Raw genomic sequence first — 22,412 nt, 5'->3', positions numbered from 1 at the left:
ACTGAGTTACATTGTGAAATAATTCTAAACCTCATACATGCTAAGAAACACAAGTTTAAAATGTGATAGTTGTGATATTCTTTTGGCTAGTATACAGCAATTTGCATTCTAACAGTTCATTATTAAGACCATGTAATATAATAAAACATGGCTGCTTTGGGCTTAATGTAGCATTTATACATCGGTTCTGTTTAAAGAAATTCAGGCCAGATGTGGTGGCTCACGCCTGTAATCCCAACACTTTGGGAGGCCAAGGTGGGCAGATCACGAGGTCAGGAGTTCAAGACCAGCCTGGCCAAAATGGTGAAACCCCGTCTCTACTAAAAATACAAAAATCAGCCGGGTGTGGTGGCACACACATGTAATCCCAGCTACTTAGGAGGCTGAGGCAGGAGAATTGCTTGAACTCAGAAGGTGATGGTTGCAGTGAGCCGAGATAGCACCATTGCACTCCAGCCTGTGCAACACAGCAAGATTCCATCTCAAAAAATAAAATAAAATAAAATAAATAAAAAATATTTAAAAAGAAATTCAGGTCTCCAATAAAATAATATGTGGATATAGGTACTTAGACTGTGATGCAAATCATCTTCCTTACCTTGAGTCCTGGTCAAAAAAGTATGAAAACCACTAAACTAAACTTTTTTCCTTCTTTTGACAGTATAAGAAATATCAGGTCAGGAGAAGTTTAGTAATGGACTCCAGTTTTTAGAGACCATAAGTAGTAGAGCTAAAATTAGGAATTATATACCTTAAGGGCCAATTTAACACTTTTACCTCTAACCAAACCACCTATGATGATCAGACCTGTTTTAAGATTACCCTGGTAGCAATAAGAAAAATAATGTGGACGGTAAAGATTCTAGAAGCACATCAGGAAGATCACAAACACAGAAGTACCAGGGAGGAAACTCTTAATTAGTCGGGATTTCTAACTTTCCTCTATCAAGCCACCTTCTCCTTTTTTGACTTTTCACCAACCCTACAATCTTGGTTCTCTTATATTTAAAGGCAGCGATCTTCAAACTGGGATATGTACATCCAAGAAAACATAATGATTTTCCCAGAGATTAAAGGTATGGTTAGATTTAAAGGAATTAATTTACAGATCTGCCACTTCCAAATGTACACTTTCCTAGAATTGATCTGGCTAACGATTAGTCTGTAGTTCTTTCCCAGTTCTGCTTTCACAATAGCTTTCCTCCTACTTTACAAAATAATGACATATACACCCCTCACCTGTCCTACATCTTACTGTGTTCTGTTTTCTAGGTTTACTACAAAAATCTCCAGGTGCCAAACAAAGGAACAACTCAAAATATTGGTGTAATTTAAGCTTCCTTTAATTGGGCACCTTAACTCATGCTCAACTTATCTCACCAAAAGATACATTTGTAATAAACTTTTAACTTCTTAGGTTTTAGTTATTTCTCAAAATGTATTATGTTCATATAGATACTGAAAATAGAGACAGTGAAAGTTCAGATTTACTGGTTCCCAAAGTAATTGTATGTATAACATAATCCACAAGGGAAAAATATACATCTGTTATTTTATTATAAAGAAGCGTAATAAAGTGATTGAAATGATTTAAATCATAAAAATAATTACAAAAATAGTGGGAATATAATATTTATTATTTTTTGTATTACATGCATTCCAGGAGAAAAAGGAGCAATGTAAAATCCAGCAATCCCTAGTGGTATATACCCAAAAGAAAGAAAATCAGTATATCAAAGAGATGTCTGTACTCCCATGTTTATTGTGGCATTATTCACAATAGCCAAGATATGGAATCACCCTAAGTGTCCTAAGTCTGCCAGTGGATGAATGGATAAAGAAAATGTGGTATGTACACATAATGGAATATTATTCAGCCATAAAAAAGAATGAAATCCAATCAATTGCAACAACATGGATGGAACTGAAGGATATTAAGTGAAATAAGACAGGCACAGAAAGACAAATATCCCATGTACTCAGTCATATGTGGGAGCTAAAAAATAAATAATCTCATGGAGATAGAGACTAGAATAACAATTACTAGAGGCTGGGAAAGGAAGTGGAGAGAAAGGATAAAGGGAGGTTGGTCAATGTACAAAAATACAATTAGAAGGAATAAGTTCTCGTGTTCAGTAGCACAATACAGTGACTAAAGTTAACAGTAATGTATTGTATATTTCAAAATAACTACAAGGGTAGTATTAGAATCTTACTAACTCAAAGAAACAAATGTTTAAGGTGATGGACATCCCAACAACCCTGATTTGATCATTATACATTGTATGCTTATATCACAATATTACATGTACCCCATAAAGATGTGCAACTATTACATATCCATAAAATTTAAAATTAAAAAAAGATACAATTCTATTGCAAGAATAAGGAAGAAAATGAAAGAACTAAATCTATATCCACCATCATAGAAAATTGTTAATTTAAGCTTGAAAAATCACCAAATAGCAATATAGAATTCATATTTAGAAATATAAATAAAACTATAGAATAATCAGCTGATAGACTTAAAAGTGTTTGCTTCTTCAGGGTGGCACTAGAAGGAAAGAGAAGTGCAAGATGCTATTGTATATTGTGGTAAGTTTTCAGTGCGATGCAGTTTATGTCCATGTTTGATTTCAAAATCATCCCCCTCTCTCCTTTGCTCTGCTCTGTATGGGACAACCATACAGAGCTGATCTCTGCAAACAGCATTTCCCAGGATCCCTTGTGAATCCATTTCTGGCCCATTTCAGCCAATGAGACACCTGCCAGAAAATCGAAGACAGAGGAGAGAAGCCAAGGTATTTCTCCCCTTCTCTCTCTGCCCTGTTGCTATCTCTGGCATATTCTCCTCGAAGGCTCAAGTTCCCCGTTTACAGCAAGGCCTCTAAAGTTCTAGGTCAGGCTTGGAGGCTCCAGCTCTTGGGCTCCTGTCTTTGGAACTTAAGCCTAGGGACAGTGGCAACTTACACCACCAGATAATTTATCTTCCCCTGGTGGCTCCTTAAGGTCTTCTAACAGCTTTTTAAATTTTTTTCTTATATTAAATTATTTCTAATTCAATACTAATACTAATAATTTTTTGAGCTGGGGTCTCACTCTGTCACCCAGGCTAGAGTGTAGTGGCCTGATCACGACTCACTGCAACCTTGACCTCCTGGGCTCAAGCGATCCTCCTGCCTCAGCCTCTCAAAGTGCTGATATTACAAGTATGAGCCACCGCGCCCCTGCCACTAATACTAATTCTAATGTAAAACAACAGTTTTGATTTTCTGAATGGGCCTAATACAAGTAACTATTTGATATTTTCAGATACAGGTGTCAGAAAATATTGACAAAGATTCTCTCCTTGATCAAACTCTACTTGAGCTATTCCATGTTCTTTTTCAACTATTCCTCAACTTTTGGACTTCCTTGTTTGTCTCTATGTTGTCCAATTTTGGCAACAGTCCTACTAAGTCAAGTCAGCCATTCTCCTTATCTGATCACCCTCATATCTGATTAGGTTCCTCATCCTTCACCATCCTCCAGGTGATGTCTGATCACCCTGGCCTGACTTCAACAAGAATCCTGTTAGGTAAGTTTGGCCAGAATCCTCTCTTATTCCTAAGGTTGCCCCCTAGTAATTTTCCATCCACTAACCACACCCACATCCTTGACTATAAATTCCCGCTTTTACTTGTAGTATATAGAGTAGAGCCCAATCTCTCTCCCCAACTGCAAGACTCCACCGCAGTGCTCCCTGTACCTATCTTTAACAAGTGTCTTCCTTACCATCTTTAACAATTGTCATGAATAATTTTTTCCTTAACAGCATAAATTTCTAAAAGTTTAAATACATAAATATATTTCACAATGCTTAAGAAATTCTTAAAGAAAAAAATTAGAAAAATGGCAGAATCACTTCAAAGGATCTTACACCTCCTAAACTGTTTACTTTGAATGAAATTCTCAGAAGTTCACTTATGGCTTGTTAAAAGCAACTGCATTGCCCTACAACACTGCAAATATGAAATAAGTAAAATATTATATCCCCAAATAAAAGAGTAGAACTTACTTTTCTAAGAATTTATATTTGTCAAACTGCATTTGTGTTTTTAACTCCAATGTAAATAAGTACTTCAGTAGCAGATCTACTGAATATATCAATACAATTTGATAGATCACTGCTTTTTCCTAAAAGAGTTAATAGTCCAGCTAAAAGGAAAAACTCAGCAATTTTCCTCTTTTTTAGTATATATTTAATTTTCATAAATAATTTTTTAAACAGTATAGAAGAGCATATAAGGAAAAGCAAGTCTCTCCCATATCAATTATATTTCCCATAGGCAACCAATACCAATGTCTTAAGTGTCCCTTCAGAATTCATTTCTGCAGTTATAAACATATATCCACATTTGCCTGTAAAATAAGGAGAATTACAACATTAACTGTTATTAAAATTTCTGTAAGGCTTAAATAAGAAAAAACAAAATTTTTTTTTGTTTTTTGTTTTGTTTTTGTTTTTTTTATTATTGTACTTTAAGTTTTAGGGTACATGTGCACAATGTGGAGGTTTGTTACATATGTATCCCTGTGCCATGTTGGTGTGCTGCACCCATTAACTCATCATTTAGCATTAGGTGTATCTCCTAATGCTATCTATCCCTCCCCCCTCCCCCCACCCCACAATAGTTCCCAGAGTGTGATGTTCCCCTTCCTGTGTCCATGTGTTCTCATTGTTCAATTCCTACCTATGAGTGAGAACATGTGGTGTTTGGTTTTTTGACCTTGTGATAGTTTACTAAGAATGATGATTTCCAGTTTCATCCATGTCCCTACAAAGGACATGAACTCATCATTTTTTATGGCTGCACAGTATTCCACGGTGTATATGTGCCACATTTTCTTAATCCAGTCTATCGTTGTTGGACATTTGGGTTGGTTCCAAGTGTTTGCTATTGTGAATAGTGCCACAATAAACATACATGTGCATGTGTCTTTATAGCAGCATGATTTATAGTCCTTTGGGTATATACCCAGTAATGGGATGGCTGGGTCAAATGGTATTTCTAGTTCTAGATCCCTGAGGAATCGCCACACTGACTTCCACAATGGTTGAACTAGTTTACAGTCCCACCAACAGTGTAAAAGTGTTCCTATTTCTCCATATCCTCTCCAGCACCTGTTGTTTCCTAACTTTTTAATGATGGCCATTCTAACTGGTGTGAGATGGTATCTCATTGTGGTTTTGATTTGCATTTCTCTGATGGCCAGTGATGATGAGCATTTTTGCACGTGTTTTTTGGCTGCATAAATGTCTTCTTTTGAGAAGTGTCTGTTCATGTCCTTCACCCACTTTTTGATGGGGTAAAACAAAATGTTTAACTTTATTAAGTGCTTAACATCAGTTATTAACTTTCCAATAAAATATTTTAAAATAAAAAACTTATATTTGAACTTTAAAATGAACCAGAAGTTTTGAGAAAGAGAGAAAGAAAAGAAAGGAAATAAGTCACTGCTGTTTTCTTATGAGTCAGTGCTTTACCAGCAATAATTCTATCCCAAAAGGCAAGATTCCAGGGCCACTCTCCTTCATTACCCTAGACTATCAAACTATCTTTTCTCCTTCCAAAACTTAAGCCCAATACATAATTAGTTAGGTAATCTACACCATGCTATATAAATTATTTAATAGGTGTTTTTCCCCAAAAGGGGATGACACTATATGGAATTTGTTCAAATTCTAACATCCAATAACTTTATCAGGCTACTAGAATGGTCTGGGTAAATGATAATGGCATCTTAAACCTGATTCATTATACCTATTATGGGTTGAATTGTGTCTCCCAAAAACATATGTCCAAGTCCCAGACCTGTGAATGTCAATGTATTTGGAAACAGGGTATCTGAAAATGTTATCAGATTAAGATGAGGTCATTGGGGTGGGCCCTAATCCAATGTGACTGGTAGCAGTCATTATAAGAAGAGAAAGAGAGAGAATGATGACAGAGGCAGAGGCTGGAAGGATGCAGCTGCAAGTCAAGGAACACCGAAGATGAACAGCCACTGCCAGAAGCTAGGAAGGGGCAAGGAAAGGTTCTATTCAGAGCCCTCAGTTGGAACCAATCCTGCTGACACCTGGATTTTGGACTTCTAGCTCCAGAACTGTGAGAGAATAAATTTCTGTCATTTAAGCCACCCAGTTTGTGGTACTTTGTTACAACAGCCCTAAGAAACTAATACAATAGTTGATAAAGCCGTGAGACTCTTTGTTCTTTTATGTGTATGGATTTTTTTGATTATCAAACAGTACTTGTTCTTTAGATTTCTGAAATACCACAGAAATACTACATAAAGAAAATTAGAAATATCCATAATTCCATATTAGCAGAGAATCACTGCTATGCAAATATGTTCTTAATAGTACACAGTCCTAGCCATCAAACTGTAAAGTAAAACTTCATATTAACATCTTTTCACTAACAATATAGCACCTCAAAGATACACTGAGGACTTTCTGATGATATGCTACAACTGCTCATCTTACTAGAAGTATTTAAGATTTTATTTTAGATAACTAGATAGCAAACAGAAGAGTTATACCAAGTTGAATACAAAAAAATCTCTTTATCTTCAAGTAGATAGTGTCAGAAAAAAGAAAAAATATATCTTCCATTACAGAAGTAACTTTGTGTTTATAAAGCTAAAGGATTATAGTAAGGAAGGTATAATTGAAGAATATTCTTTGATGTGTAAAACCATTGTCACTCTAGAAATGGAGGAATTAGAGAAGACTACAGTAGAAAATTTATAAAACAGACAGAAAATAAAATTAATAAGAAAAAAGACTATAATACTGCCAACAAAAAAAAGTAAATTTTAAGTAATTTTCAATGTTTCCACTTTTTTGCTGTATTTCTTTGTGTCTAACAAAAAACTGTGCGATATTTCATGTTGCTTTTACCTATTCACTAGTTTCCACTAGTAACTAACTAGCAAAAGACAAGCATGCACATGTATCCAGAATATAGGACATGGTGGTTAAAGAAAATGGCTTACGGCAGTCTACTTTACGACATGATCTCCAGAAGAAAATTATGTCAGGTCAGCAATAACCTAACATTTATTTGCCTTGACAAAGCCCCAAACTGAACTCTTACTTTATCTATATCTTCTTCCCCATCTCAGCCAACGGCAACTTTAGCTTTCCAGTTGCTGAGAACAAATATCTTCATGTCATCTTTGACTCCTTTTTCTCTCATATTTCAGGATCTGACCACTTTTCACCACCTCCACTTCAACAATTCTAGTCTTGGCCATCATCACATCTTGTGTGGATTAAAAAATAGCAGCTTGTCTCCTGGCTTCTACCCATTACACAGTAACATATAAGTCTATTCTGGAGAGTAGACAGAGATCTTTCTAAAATTAAATCATAATGTCACTATCTGCCCAGCCCCTCATCTAACTACTTGACCTTTGGCTTTCCCACTCCAGCCACATCAGTCTCCTTCTCATTCCTGCACACTATGCAAACTTCTGTTCTCTATATTGTTTGCACTGGCCATTCCCCTGCCTGGAATACATTCCCGCCATGATGCCCACATGGCTTTGCCCTCCCTCCCTTCATAATTGCTTTGCCAAAAAAATCACTTAAATGAGGCCTACACTTATTTAAAATTGCAAACCATCACAATCTCTACCACACTTTCCCAATTCCTCTTACCTTGCTCTACTTTTTCTTTCCTCCTTGGCACTTTTCTCCTTCTAAATATGTTATAGAATTGACTGTTTATTCTTTATTGTCTCTTCTCCAAATCCACTTAGAATGTAAAGCAAATCCCAAGCATCTAGAACAGAACACAGTGAGTGCATGGTTAAGTTTTCATCAAATATTTATTAAAGGAAGCTCAGGAAATAAAGTAAAATCTCAAACAACAAACCCTTTGGAAAAAACAGTGTTCCTAACAAAGACAACCTAGGCACTAAAGTATAGGGCAATTTCCTACCATCTGACAGGTAGGTCAGTGTCAGTACTACACTGACAAAGGAGGAGCATTATCTCATGCCTATATGGTAGCACCATATAGGAGGAAAAATTTAGGGCTCAATCTGCTCACCTAAGTATGGGGAGGGGCACCATGAGAGGGGCAACAATTTATTATGCAGGCTGAGGAGTTAAGAAAAAGCCAAAGAATGGGGTATCTGATGGGCAAAGAATACCTTGATGGCTTCTTGACAAGGATGGAATCCATACCCTGATAGTGACCTTATAATTCCCATAGATATTTTATTCCTCCTCTGATACAAAGTTTACAACACATTGCTCAACTACTCAATCACTAAAAATATATCAGTTTCATCATCTATAATCAAAATCAATATAAAAAGGTTCATAAGGCTATTGTGAGAATCATAATCCACGTATAAAATACCTAATAAATGGCCAAAAAATAGGCATTCAACAAATGCAGGCTAAGTATAATAACATTATCTTCCATGTAATATGATTTTTAACAATGTCAACAAGGATTTAGAAAAAAGCAGATGCTGTATTATATATTTTATATTCTATTTTGCTATCTTTAAGGAAATACCTTAAACTGATATATTAAACTTAACCATTGCTTTAATTCAGATTAATGAGATCAGATAAATTGTTCAATGAAATATCAATTTCTTAATTTAAAAATTTTAGTAGCGGTTCTTAGTAAATGATAAGCAATTTAGTTATGGAGCTATCCTAGTTTAAGAATAACTAGCACATGAAAAACATAATTTATAAAATGAATGTTTGAGAATACTTCACATTATAAGTGGATTTTCACGACAGAATTGTTGTAAATGTTCATTTACAAAACTTTTCTGGACTAGAAAGGAGAGAAGGAGAAAATGAGTTAAAATGTTAACAGCCAATGGATCAGAAAGAAAGATAAAGTGACTGAAATAACAATGTCAGTAATAAAGACTTGATTTAGAAATTTTCAACCAATGTACAAGTTTTCAGAAAAATAACTACTTAATGATTTTTTTTTTTTTTTTAGACAGAGTCTACCTCAGTCGCCCAGGCTGTAGAGCAACGGCACAATCTCGGCTAACTGCAACCTCTGCCTCTCGGGTTCAAGTGATTCTCTTGCTTCAGCCTCCTTAGTAGCTGGGACTACAGGTGTGCACCACCATGCCTGGCTAATTTTTGTATTTTTTAGTACAGATAGGGTTTCACCATGTTGGCCAGGCTGGTCTCAATCTCCTGGCCTCAAGTGATCTGCCTGCCTCAGCCTCCCAAAGTGCTAGGATTACAGGCATGAGCCACAGCACCCAGCCAACATTGTCTAATTAGCTTTTGACTTTCTAGTGTTTAGCACTATGCCTAGCATATAATAGGACGTCAATAATGTTTATTCAATACTTTTAACTCAGAAAAGCGCAGCAGTAAAAAACTTCCAAAGGAAGGGTATTTCTTAAAACTTCTTTTTTGTAATATGTGTAAAATTGAAAACTAATGTTATTATCTTCAAATTAATTCAAAAACACCGTGACACCTCAAATAACTGATTTTGTTCATAAAAATAGCTAAGATATTGGAATAAGGTTTATTTTGCAGAAAAAATTCTGATGAACTACAAAGATGAGTATATGAAGCAACTCTTCTGAAGTCTCATGTAAAATCAAAATTCTTTAGCCAGATGCAATGGTTTGTAGCCTTTTCTTGTGTCATGGACATCTTTGGTGGCCTAATGAAGCCCCCTATGAATAATGTTTGTAAATGAACAAAATAAAATTCATAGCATAAAAAAAAGAAAAAGAAAAAAATACTAAGATCACAAAGAAAACCAATTATATTAAAACTCAGTTCTAACCACAGACCACAGTTCTAATCATGGGCTTTTGGTTCAACAATTCCTGATAGAGGATATGAGTTAACTTGGAAGAGCACAGAATATTATTTGCCTAAATATTCTATATACTGTACATGGTATCTATGGTATTCTTATTAATTTTAAAAAATGTATAACCTGCAAAGATTATGATATTACATAAAGCTATTTAAAATTTAACCTTTGAGGATTTTTACTTGTAGTAGAGCAGGTTGCATCCATTTCTTGTTCCTATTATGTGCAAATACCATAATGCAAAATTTTCTAAAATCATCAGTATAAAATTAACAATATAATAATACTATATTTGTGACATCATTAATTTCTACCTAGCTCTACAAAGATGACATAAATCAGCATACTTCCTTCCTTAAAACAAGAGCTCATGAGCAGAGTAAGCTAAACTGGCAATCATTTTGGCCCTAGCACACTGTGTTAAAAATGCTTCCAGATGCAATATATAAACTACGCAACTTTCTACAGGTTGCTTTTGAGTTCTACAAGAAATACCTTATAGTTAAAGCTGTCAAAAAGGATCTTCTACGTATTTTAGTAACTAAACATCTTTGTAGGATAGTTTATTCCATCACTTTATAAAGATTTGTTTTCGGAAAGTTGTAGGGTAAAGCAATGTACCCCCTTCTACGCCCAGTAAGTAGGAGAGTTCCAAACAATTCCAGGAGGGAAAATAATTCTGATTTTGCTTTTAAAGTTATATATAACCTTAAACGAGATAAAATTTTCACTTTTAAACTTTGTCTTGCTAAAACAAACTTGTAAACCATATGGTACCAAAGTTGTATTTCTTGATACTGCAGTTTAAAATAAACATCTAACACTAAACAATATAAAAGAACTTGAATCACAGCACATATGGCAGGTCTTAAGAGTACTGTGATTTTTCTTTTTTTTTTTTTTTTAAGGAAAAGAATACACTAGGTGGAAAAGTCTACCTTCCCATTAAAATATCTTTTTTAAAACTATCTTGTGCATCATTTAGTGAAAATAATATTAACGAATTGATTATTAGTGTCAAATTCCATGCACTTACACAATCTACATACATTTTTTAAAATATTTTTTAAAATTCTTAGGAAAAAGGAAAGGCCGGTTCTTAGTCTCTTTTTTACACGTTAGGAAGAAATACACACACCTCCCAGTTTCATTAATGAAAAAATCTTAATAAATCACTTTCATGGTTTATCACCAGTAAACACGAACCTGCACAAATTGTATCAAGGAGCTTATTTTAAAAGCCTTTGAGATACAAAACAAAAACCTTATTTCTCAGACTATAATTAACTCCTACTTACACCGAGTTTGTCTATTTGGAATTCTTATGACAACAGCAGATAAATCATATATTACTTTTGCAGAGTAAGTTTTGTTCCCTTTGTTTTTTTTTTTTTTAATTTATCTTTAACAGGACGAAGGGTTTTTGCTTAGACCATCATCACGGAACTGAAAAGAACAGAAAATAAAACTAACAAGTATCAATGTAACTAAAAGTTCATTTCCATCAGACATTTTGTGTTAGCACTTGCTACTCATTTTAAATAGTGAAAACCAGCAAGCCTATTCTTTAAATAACTAAAAGTGAATCAGATCTTAATCACAAAAACCTTCCTTCCTAAGTGTACTGGGTTTTTTTGTTTGTTTGTTTTTTGGAGACGGAGTCTGGCTCTGTCGCCCCTGCTGGAATGCAGTGGCGCGATCTCGGCTCACTGCAACCTCCGGTTCAAGCAATCCTTCTGCCTCAGCCTCCCCAGTAGCTAGGTCTACAGGTTAAGTTTACTATTAAACCTACCTCAAAAATAGCCTTAGATATTCTTTGCAAAATATATATATTTATACATACATACACACACACACACACACACACATATATATATTTCCAGATAAGGAAACGTTCGGAAAACTTTGCTGTCCAACTGGTAATTCCCTGCATACTTTGCATTGATAAAGAAAACCTCGTAGCAGGGTTACAAACCTCAAAACATCCTCAGATTGCAGGTTTTAGAAACCCTCCCTATTACACCTGTGCTAGTACTTCCTGTTCTCCAACACTGTTTAAAAATAGTTTGGTAAATGCCCCGTAAGCCGCCCTTTAGAAGCTAAACATTAACTTTATATACATCACCACTACCACTGAGAAATCACCACCCCAAGAATCTCACGAGTCCAGTCATCTCTCTTCTCCAAGGAGGGAGCATAACCATCCTGGACCCCTTTAAGTAAAAAACTGTGTGCTCAGGCGAGGCAATGTGGCTTGGACAGCCAGGGGCAGGAGCCAAGTAAGGGTAATATTCACAACCCCAGCAGGACTCCAGCTTGTCGCCGCCCTCAAACACGGCAGCAATAACAACCAGGACCCAACAAGTACAGCACCTCCTCCCGCCTCGCGCGCGCCTCCAGCCTGGCCACAGGCATCTCCGCCAGACGCGGAGAGAAGGGGCGAGAGGGCTGCGTGACCTCTGGCGTCTGAACCGCCCAGCAAAGAGAGTGTGTGTGTGCCCAGAGGGCCGGGGCCGGAGGAGGTCGCCGGGCTGCGAGGGGAGAGACGAGCTCTGGGGCTAGAATGAGTGTCCCGGTCAGGCCTGCGGGGGTCGCAGGTCTCTGGATCTACAACCAGAGGGCTAGTTTCGGAGACATACCTTGAGCTCTACCCTCCTTGCGCGAGGAGCGTGCGGTCCAGGTAGAGAAATACGGGCCTTCCACTCCCACAGAGCTACCTCTCGCTGGCCCAGCTCCACTTCACGCCGACACCCGCCAGACACACTGACTGCTGCCACCGTACCGAGGCTCACCGGGAACTGGAGCACAGGCGGCTGGTCTCCGCCGCCCAGAGCCCGACCCTGTGAGCGGAGCATGCGCATACGCCCCAGTACCCAGGGACCAGTCAGGCCAGTGACACCTGCGATCAACAGGTCTCTGGAGCCCCGCCCCTCTCCCCGCCTCGAGCCCGCCCCTCGGAGCGGGCTCCGCCTTCACGCTCACCGAGGTAACCCCGCCTCCCCTCGCGATTTCCCGGCTTTCTGGACCTGCGGAATTCTATTCCCGCGGGGATTTGATGGCGTGCGCGATACAGTTGGCTTCCTCGGAGGCGCGAAATCGCGCGAGACCAAGAGATGGAACATTTCCTCAAAAGCGGCAGCTTGGCGCTGGAGGAAAGGTGGTTGTAGGACGTGCGTCTGGTGCGGCGAGAAAGAGGCTAGTTCCTCAGGAGGAGGCGATTATTCTGGTGCTCTTGGTAGTTCATTCGGTATTTTCTAAGCTCAAGAACGCGGATCCACCAAGGACTTCACTTAGGTTAGGTGTTACCTGAGAGAACAATCCGTAGTTTGGCATCAGAACCCCATGCGGACACGCAGTTTCCTTTAGCTTTCCGTGAGTCGTTAGACGATCTATTTGCAGTTAAATGGCTTCCTGTGGCGTGAATGTGTATTCCCCAAGCAGTTGTTTCTTGCCTTTAATTAGAGAGCTTTAATAAGTCTGTTGACCTGGTTAGTGATTGTCAGAAAAGTCTGTACGCCTCTTTGCCGTGCTTTCGAACAGGTTTTAAGTTAAAAGGTACTGCTGGGAATTGGGCTAAACTTTGATTTTAAAAAACGTTTCTTAGGAATAGTAGTAAAAGAAACCAAATATCTCTCAAGTAAATAAAGAAGGTTTTGGAAATCATTCCGAAGCTGGTGTAAGTTGAACATACTAATTGTAAAAATGGATTTCAGTAAACCCAGAGGCACTTCTAAAAGTTTATTTGAAGAAATAGGGGGAAGAAATATTGGACGTTGATACAGGAAACAAATTGGACCCGTTTGTAATGTCTGAGGCTGAATCATTAAGAATTTATTGAGCATTTACTATGTTCCCTTTACTGAACTAGGCACTGTAGGAAATAGGATGGAATGAAGCCGTGGTTTCTGCTCTCAAAATATTAAAAACTTTAGGAGGGGTGGGGAAAAAAAAGATCCTACTCTGCATTTTTAAAACAGTAAGAGCACACCATTAACTCTCCCCTCCATTTCTCTAATGTCATTTTCTCCTCATTCTGCAGCTACTTTTCTGGTGCACTTTAAATACTGTTTTTCTGCTGCGTGGTCTCTGTTCGCCAGCACTCCATTTTCTTTTGCTGTTTCTGTTTAATGTTAATCCATGTCTCCTTGAGCAGTCTCTTTCCCATCATGGACTTAGCTACCACGTGTCCTGTGCACCAAGAACTGTCAGGTGTGTATCTATACGTCAGACATTTTTAAGCAACACCTTCATTTGGATTTCACACAGTACCTTAAATATGTCCCAAATTGGCATGGACATCTTTACTATAATCTGTTCCTGATGCCATGTCCCTCTTCACCCATCTGGAACCTACACCATTTCCATTCCCTGTTTCAGAAAATGACACGCAACTGCCCAAGTCAGAAATCTATGAGTACCCCTGTTACTTTTCCTTCATTTCCTCTTTTCTAATATCAAATTTTGACTCATTTCGTTAAGTATTTCTCAGATCCACCCCTCCACTCTCACTGTCTTAGTCCTTCAAGTAATCACCATCCCTTATGACTCATCTTCCTTGTACTATTGCAATATTCACAAGATATCCTCTAGTTATTTCCCACACCAGTCCAACCTCCATTCTATTAATAATTTTTCTAACGTGAAAATACGATCATTATACTTCTCTGCTAAGAATTTTTCATTACCCACCGGCAGGGCCTTTCATGATCACACTGTTAAACTCATCGCCATTCTTCCTCCAGTTCCTCCACATTAATCTTTCTAAAGTCCTTGCTTTCTGTGTTCTTGGTTCTCTCAAGATCCTTTGGTTCTCTCTCGAATGCTTATCTCCATGGATCTTTTCATAACTTCCTGAGACAAAATTGTCATTCCTTCACCCTTTTGGGACTTATTTTTAAAACAATTATGTTGTACTATATTTATTTCTCTGCAAATGTACCTGACAGAGTAGCCCCCACCTCCACCCTTGAGAAATAATTTGAACTGTGGATAATAATGGATTATACTACCTCCCTTCCTTATTTAGCAATTACAGAAGAATACCCTTCAGTTCACCCTGCTCAAGAATTTGACTAAACCCTGACTATACATCTAAAATGATATCTATGTACGATCCTTAAATGGTAGAGTTGTAATAGGACCCAATTTAAGTATCAAGAGGGCAGAGTCTGAAGCAAACATGAAAAAAATGGAAAATTGACATTGCAGGACAGCAGTTGCTCCCAGAAAATTTGTAATCAAGAAAGTCACAACAAGGATTTAAAATATATTAACTCTTACTATTTGTCCTTGAGGAACACGTGTGTGGGTTTGATTCACTAGTTTCTGATTGGCTGCACCCAAATTTGTGAAGACCAATCTCTGCACCTCACACAGGCAAAGAGATCATGAAAGGGAGTAGGCTTGGCATGCCAAAGAATACCCTAGATCGTTCAGCTGAGGCTCAGCCAAAGTTCACACCACCAGCACATATACACACCTCTTAGTGTTATTCTGGATCGATTATAACTCAGACTTTGAGAAATGTGCTACCCTGTGGCTAGATGCACCCTGCCACTAATGTCTGGTAGGAATAGCAACATTGTGTCCTGCAGAGCTGTAACCCAGTAGTTCCAGGAGGTAATCAACAGCTTAACCATGACTGAGCTGGGTGGGGTAGAGTGAATGGGTGGGGTAGAGTGAAATATAGCATAGGGAAGTAGTAGATGAATGACTGACTCAGGGTTAGATACTAGACAGAATCCTTTTTTTCCTAAATGCATCCATAAGGATGACAAGTGAATTTCCTTACTACCTAAGCCCTCTGTTTTTTCATATTTCCAAGGCATAGCACAGTGCCTAGCACAGATGCTTAACAAGTAGTGTTTATTGGATGGAGTAAAAATGGGAAGTTTTGTTGATTTTTTTGAATAGAGTCATGTGTGTGTGGGCTAAAATTGGAGAGGGCTTCTGTGGGAGATCAAATATGAACTTCAGCTTGGAAGGGTTATAAGCAAGTGTATTTGAAGGCATTGAGGAAGATATGTAACTTAAAAGAGCAAAGTTTTAGGAACAGGATTGAATAAGGCCAGTACAGGACTACAATGGGAAGCCTTTGTAAGTTCTGGGACAGAATGATTCATTTGGAATAAGATACAGAAGAACTGTAGGAGAAACTATAGCTAGGCAAGAAGAGAAATCTCTAGGCTATGACTCAGGGATGAGCCAACCAGAAAAATCTAGTCACAATTGACCACTCCCTCCTTGACATCTTCATCTCAATTTTCGTGACATCATTCCTTTATGGCTTTCATCCTGCCTCATGGGCTTCTCTTTCTCAGCGTCCTTTTCTCTTGTACTTTTCAATCTACTTTAAATGTTGATGTGCCTTAGTGCCTGATCCTGAGATGTCATTTATCCTCATGGTTTTAAATCTATTCCCACACAACAGCCAAATAATCTTTTAAAAATATTGACTCCGTCTCAAAAAATAAAATAAAAAATAAAAATAAAAATATTGACAAGTTACTCCCCAACTTAAATTGTTCAGTGACTTTCCATTCACATAGAATAAAATCCAAAATTCTTGCCAAGGCCTATAGACCCCTGAATGATCTGTTCCCACCTCCGCAACAACATCTCATGCTGTTCAAGACTTTGCATTCTCTATTCCCTATGTCTGGAAGACTAGTTCTAGACTGGGGGTGGTTTTCTCTCCCATGGACATTTGGCAATGGTTGGAAACATTTTTGGTTGTCACAGTTGGGGGCAGAGATGCTGCTAAACATCCTACAAAGGACAAGACAGTCTCCCACAACAAAGAATTATCCAGTCCCCAATGTCAGTAGGATCAAGGTTGAGAATTACTGGCCTAGAACATTCTTCCCATGGGTCTCTAAGTGATTGCTGTAGCAATGTGCCTTGTCATTGAAAGTAGCTGGTCTGAACGAATAAGGCAGAGATGAAGTGGGAAGGAGAGAGAGAGTTCCTGAGGATCCTCTCTCCTCTTACAAGGAATTTTGGACTTTAGTGTTTACTGGATTCCTCAGAGCTCTGCAGCATGACATTTTGTTAAACACTGAAAGTTCAAATTCAATATCCATGATATCTTAGCTAGCTCTTCCTTGGCTGAAACTTTTCTGGCCATCCATCCCAGACCTTCTAAGGCTCTGCCATAACAAGGTCAACATTTGCTAGTAAATCACTGCTAGTGGTTTAACTAGTGGCCTCTTTAATTTTTGCTGACTTAGGGTCAGCGTAGGCCATTTCATTACCCTTGTATGTTATTTCACATTGAAACATTCTAATTTTCTTATCAGTAAAATTGGGGTGAGAAGAAATACTTACACAAATATCTTCTTACAAGGCCCTAGATGAAAGCAACTGTAAAGTCCCACACTAGGTTATGATGGCCATTAGTGCCATTATTGTGATTACCAACACTGATTACTAAAAAAAAAAAAAAAAAAAAAAAAGGTTCTTATAGAATCCCATTATCATTGATGACAATGATATGTATTTAATTAAAATCTCAAAAAATACAGAGAGCTTTAGATTTCATCTGGTCCAGCCTCCCACTCAGTGGAGGATCATCCTTACCAGTGGGCTACCAGCTTCTGTTCAAATATGGTAACAGTGATAGAAAACCTAATGCTTTGCAGGGCAGCCTATTATTGCCCTTTTAAGACTAACTGTTAAAAAAATGTTCATCACAATGAGTTGGAATCTATCTCCTAGTAATTTCCACATACTAGCCTTATTTCTATCCTTTGAAACAACAGAAATCTATATTCTCCTTTTTCATAAGACACTATTTAACACTGAAAATATCTTTTGTGTTTTTAAGCTAAAATACTCCACTCTAGCAACAATTTTTGAAAGCCTAGTAAATATGACACTAATCCACATATTCATTCATTTATTATACAGTACTTCACCTCATCCTACAAATTATTTAAATGATTTTAAATGAATTCTAGCATATAATAAAAAATGGAGGTCAAATATAAATAAGAAAAAACAATCAGAGCTATCAGGAATTAAAATAAGAGTAAAAAGTAAAGAACGAGAGCAAAAGAACAGAAATATGCATGAGCCTGTAACTTAAACTTCAGTTTGGCTATGTTCTAAAACCAAAAGTGAATGAGATATTTCAGTTATCAGTAACAGGAAAACATTTTTCGGTTGTTTAAAATGCTTTTCTCCCCCATGTGAGTCTGTATCTAAGGAGACTCTTATCTATGTTCACTGACAATGGCTTCATCAACATGTTCCTGGCAAATGCAGTAACAAGCCTCACATACCATCCATGTGACTGAATTCAAGATGCTGTCTTGTCAACTTCAGAAAAACATGTGGTGCCCAAAAATAAAAACAGATTTTTGCAATTACCCCAATTGTGGTTTGGAGAAATTACTTCCTCCCATAGTTCAGACACTGTTTTCTTATCAGGATAGTTTAAATAAGATTGTTTTGCAACTGTGTCACTTTGTTAACCAACATTAGTTTATGTTCAAAATACTTAATTTTTAATTTATTTTTCTTTTATAAAGTGATAGGAAGCCAGGTTTTCCAAATCTTAATGCCATTATTCTTTTCTGGACACAAATATTTATGCTATCTCAGAGCACAAGCAACCCGATCATTGGTTTTCTTCTTTTCTTTTAAGTATCTTATTTTGCTTTGAAGTTTCATGCCAATAAGTTTCATCTTATCTCATAAGATTCACTATTCTTCCTCTATTTTTGTATTGCAAAAATTAGTATTATCTTCTTTGTCTTCAGCTATGTCATTAAGGAAAATGTTGACGAAGGCTGGATTCCTGACATTCTGCCCCAGCTGCAGCCTAAATTAATCCTAATGGCAGAACTAAAACTGTTAGAAAGCCAAGAAAAGAAATGTTTAAGGGCAACATGGTGTCATAAAATAGTATGGTTTTTGTACCTGGACAGAAACAGATTTAAATCCTGACATTGCCATTTATTGTTTGTGTGATCTTGAAAAGTTATTAACTTCCATAAATCTCAGTTTCTTCATCTGTGTGTAGCAGGGTATCCTAGCTAACTGGATTGCTGTTAACAGGATTAAATAGGACTGCCAGCCCCTCTGGACATTTATTTGCCTAGTTTTGTAATTTTTTTTTCTGGCAATGTTTTGTAATCTGAGCAAAAGAATGAAAAAAAATTGTGGAATTATTTGTGCTCAGAAGCAATGTGGATATGATAGAAACAACACTGAATGTTCTTTGCTCTCAACAAGTAGTTGTATGACTGTGGGCAGGTCAGTTTTAACCTCTTTTAACCTCTCTTTCCTCATGCTTAAATGAAAGAATTAGAGTACATTGTTCTAAATGCATGAAAGTGCCTTTTCTCAATTGTTATTTAATCCCTAAATATGTGTTAGAAACTAACTGCTTTATGCAGGCTATTTTATTTAACTTTTTCAATGACCCTAAATATTAATATTTAGATATTACTAATGTCCTTATTTTAGAAATAATCAAAATGAGGTACCTAGCATAGTGTCTAGAACATAGGAAGCACTCAATAAACAGAAGATGAATGACTAAATAAAAGACCATATCAGTTAAATATGCTGTCAAGTTACAGCCATGCATGGAAATACAATAGAGTAAGTAGAAATGAACAAAGCCAGTATGTACTGTACTAATAATAGGTCCAGAAGTAATGGCCAAAAATATTTGGAGGTTTGTCATAAAGTTATTCACTAGGATTCCTTTCTATGAACATTAATTCTCAACTTTTTATAAACCTAGTTTTATAACATTATTTTATATATACGATGCCTTAGAATCTTAGAGACGGAAAGGACCTCAGAGATTAGTTTGTTAAAATCCCTCACTGTACATATGAGAAAACTTAAGCCCAGGGAAGAAAACTTACCCAAGGTCATTATAGACTCTGGCAGAACCAGGACTGAAATCCAATTCCTTAACATTTGGAATTTGCCTAGTGTGAACAATTTTCCCTGAAGTATTCTGAAGTTTCATGGAAGATGGAACTCTTTTCTTTCTTAAAGTACAGTAAAATTTCTTATATATTCAAATATTGGAATATTGATAAACATACTTGGCACTTTTGTACCCTTTTATAAGACAAAGGAAAGAGAACACAAGGAGGTCAAGATTATTTCAAAGGCGAATATTTTCTTTTTTCTGAATTGTGATATCCATGGTAGTTCTCTGACTGTACAAAAAACAACCATCGTGTTTGCAAATTTATCAAACTTATTTTCCCACTCCTTGGAAATATAACAAATCCAAGCCTGTGTGACTTGCACGTACGCACAAACACACACACACTCACCTTGGACTGACTTGTTTTTAAAGTAATTCTTTAAGAAATACAATAGTAAAGTAACACAGTGTCTTTTGCTCATAGCATATTGGCTGAAATACTAGACCCAAAGGAAGTTGCCCTGGAGAGCACTTTTCTTGTAAAGATGACAAAAATATTCAGGGCACAGTGTTTTCAAGTTGAACTTCCTTGTTGAAATTCACTTCACAGTCCAAAGAAAAAAGTAAAATAACACTTAATTTTAAATAATGTAATAAAATTGTTGGAAAATATTCAGTGGCAAAAATACTTTCAAGACTTATAAGTATATATAAAGGCAGAAATACTAGAGTACTGAATTTTTTTCCAATTCTTAACTGTTTGTGCTCTTGAATCTTTCATTTTCTTATCTGTAAAACAAGCCCTAAACCCTAAATTGTGCTGAGGAAAAACACAAACCAACTCTTAGCAGATAAAATCCCTTGTATGTGTGTTAAAGCCTTTTAGACATTATTAAATCAAAGTGTTTTGATTAAATTGCTTTCTACAAGTTTTATTCTGCTAACATTTCAAATACTTTTAACTCTAAAGAACTCTTTATCAAGTTTTAATAATGTTAATGTGATAGAAGGAAGCCATTTCAGTTGCTAAAAACAGTGCTGACATTTAAATTGCAAGCAGCAACTAGCACAAGAAAGAACAGTAGCTTTCTTTTTTTTTTTTTTTTTTTTTTCTGAGACAGTTTCACCCTTGTTGCCCAGGGTGGAGTGCAATGGCCCGGTCTCGGCTGACTGCAACCTCCGCCTCCCGGATTCAAGCGTTTCTCCTGCCTCAGCCTCCTTAGTAGCTGGGACTACAGGCACATACCCCCATGCCCAGCTAATTTTTTTGTAGTTTTAGTAGAGAAGGGGTTTTGCCATGTTAGCGAGGCTGATCTCCAACACCCGACCTCAGGTAATCCACCCACCTCGGCCTCCCAAAGTGCTGGGATTACAGGCATGAGCCACTGCACTGGCCTTCATCATGCTGTTAATAATAGTACTAGTTGGTTGTACCTAGCAAAATAATAACTTGTTCTTGTTTATTCTTTTTTTTATACTTTAAGTTCTAGGGTACATGTGCACATCGTGCAGGTTTGATACATAGGTATACATGTGCCATGTTGGTTTGCTGCACCCATCAACTCATCATTTACATTAGGTATTTCTCCTAATGCTATCCTTCCCCCAGCCCCCCACCCCCTGACAGGCCCCAGTGTGTGATGTTCCCCACCCTGTGTCCAAGTGATCTCATTGTTCAATTCCTACCTGTGAGTGTGAACATGCAGTGTTTGGTTTTCTGTCCTTGTGATAGTTTGCTGAGAATAATGGTTTTCAGATTCATCCGTGTCCCTACAAAGGACATGAACTCATCCCTTTTTTATGGCTGCATAGTATTCCATGGTGTATATGTCCCACATTTTCTTAATCCAGTCTATCACTGATGGACATTTGGGTTAGTTCCAAGTCTTTGCTATTGTGAATAATGCCACAGTAAACATATGTGTGCATGTGTCTTTATAATAGCATGATTTATAATCCTTTGGGTATATACCCAGTAATGGGATTGCTGGGTCAAATAGTAATTCTAGTTCTAGATCCTTGAGGAATTGCCACACTGTATTCCACAATGTTTGAACTAATTTACACTCCTACCAACAGTGTAAAAGCGTTCCTATTTCTCCATATCCTCTCCAGCATCTGTTGTTTCCTGACTTTTTTTTTTTTTTTTTTTGGAGACAGAGTCTCACTCTGTTGCCCAGATTGGAGTGCAGTGGTGCAATTCTGGCTCACTGCAAGCTCCACCTCCTGGGTTTACACCATTCTCCTGACTCAGCCTCCCAAGTAGCTGGGACTACAGGCGCCCGCCACCACGCCAGGCTAATTTTTTTTTTTTTTGTATTTTTAGTAGAGACAGGGTTTCATCGTGTTAGCCAGGATGTTCTCTATCTCCTGACCTCGTGATCCGCCCAACTTGGCCTCCCAAAGTGCCGGGATTACAGGTGTGAGCCACCACGCCCAGCCGTTTCCTGATTTTTTAATGATTGCCATTCTAACTGGCGTGAGATGGTATCTGTTTGTGGTTTTGATTTGCATTTCTCTGATGACCAGTGATGATGAGCATTTTTTCATGTGTCTGTTGGCTGCATAGATGTCTTCTTTTGAGAAGTGTCTGTTCATATCCTTTGCCCACTTTTTGATGGGATTGTTTTTTTCTTGTAATT

General features: G+C 37.4%; 1 protein-coding gene across 7 annotated transcripts in view; it reads right to left on the bottom strand.

Moving 5' to 3' along the window:
* The window catches only part of USP53 (ubiquitin specific peptidase 53), an 80,527-nt gene extending 67,633 nt beyond the window's left edge, over positions 1-12,894 (bottom strand). For 2 of the 7 annotated variants that reach the window (XM_058436709.1, XM_058436708.1), the window contains exons 1-3: positions 12,515-12,745; positions 11,174-11,321; positions 7,709-7,832 (exon numbers count right to left, since the gene is read on the bottom strand). The gene's annotated coding sequence lies outside the window, so the exon portion shown is untranslated. Of the gene's footprint in view, positions 1-7,708; positions 7,833-11,173; positions 11,322-12,514; positions 12,748-12,857 lie in introns of those variants that run through there. The other 5 variants (XM_058436713.1, XM_032146483.2, XM_058436712.1 and 2 more) reach the window with 3 other exon arrangements.
* Between the last annotated feature and the right edge of the window lie 9,518 nt (positions 12,895-22,412).

Source organism: Hylobates moloch, unplaced genomic scaffold, assembly GCF_009828535.3.
Source record: "Hylobates moloch isolate HMO894 unplaced genomic scaffold, HMol_V3 SCAFFOLD_3, whole genome shotgun sequence".
Taxonomy (NCBI): Eukaryota; Metazoa; Chordata; class Mammalia; order Primates; family Hylobatidae; genus Hylobates; species Hylobates moloch.
Note: the sequence above shows the minus strand (reverse complement) of the source record. Positions and strands in the feature narration are given on the sequence as shown.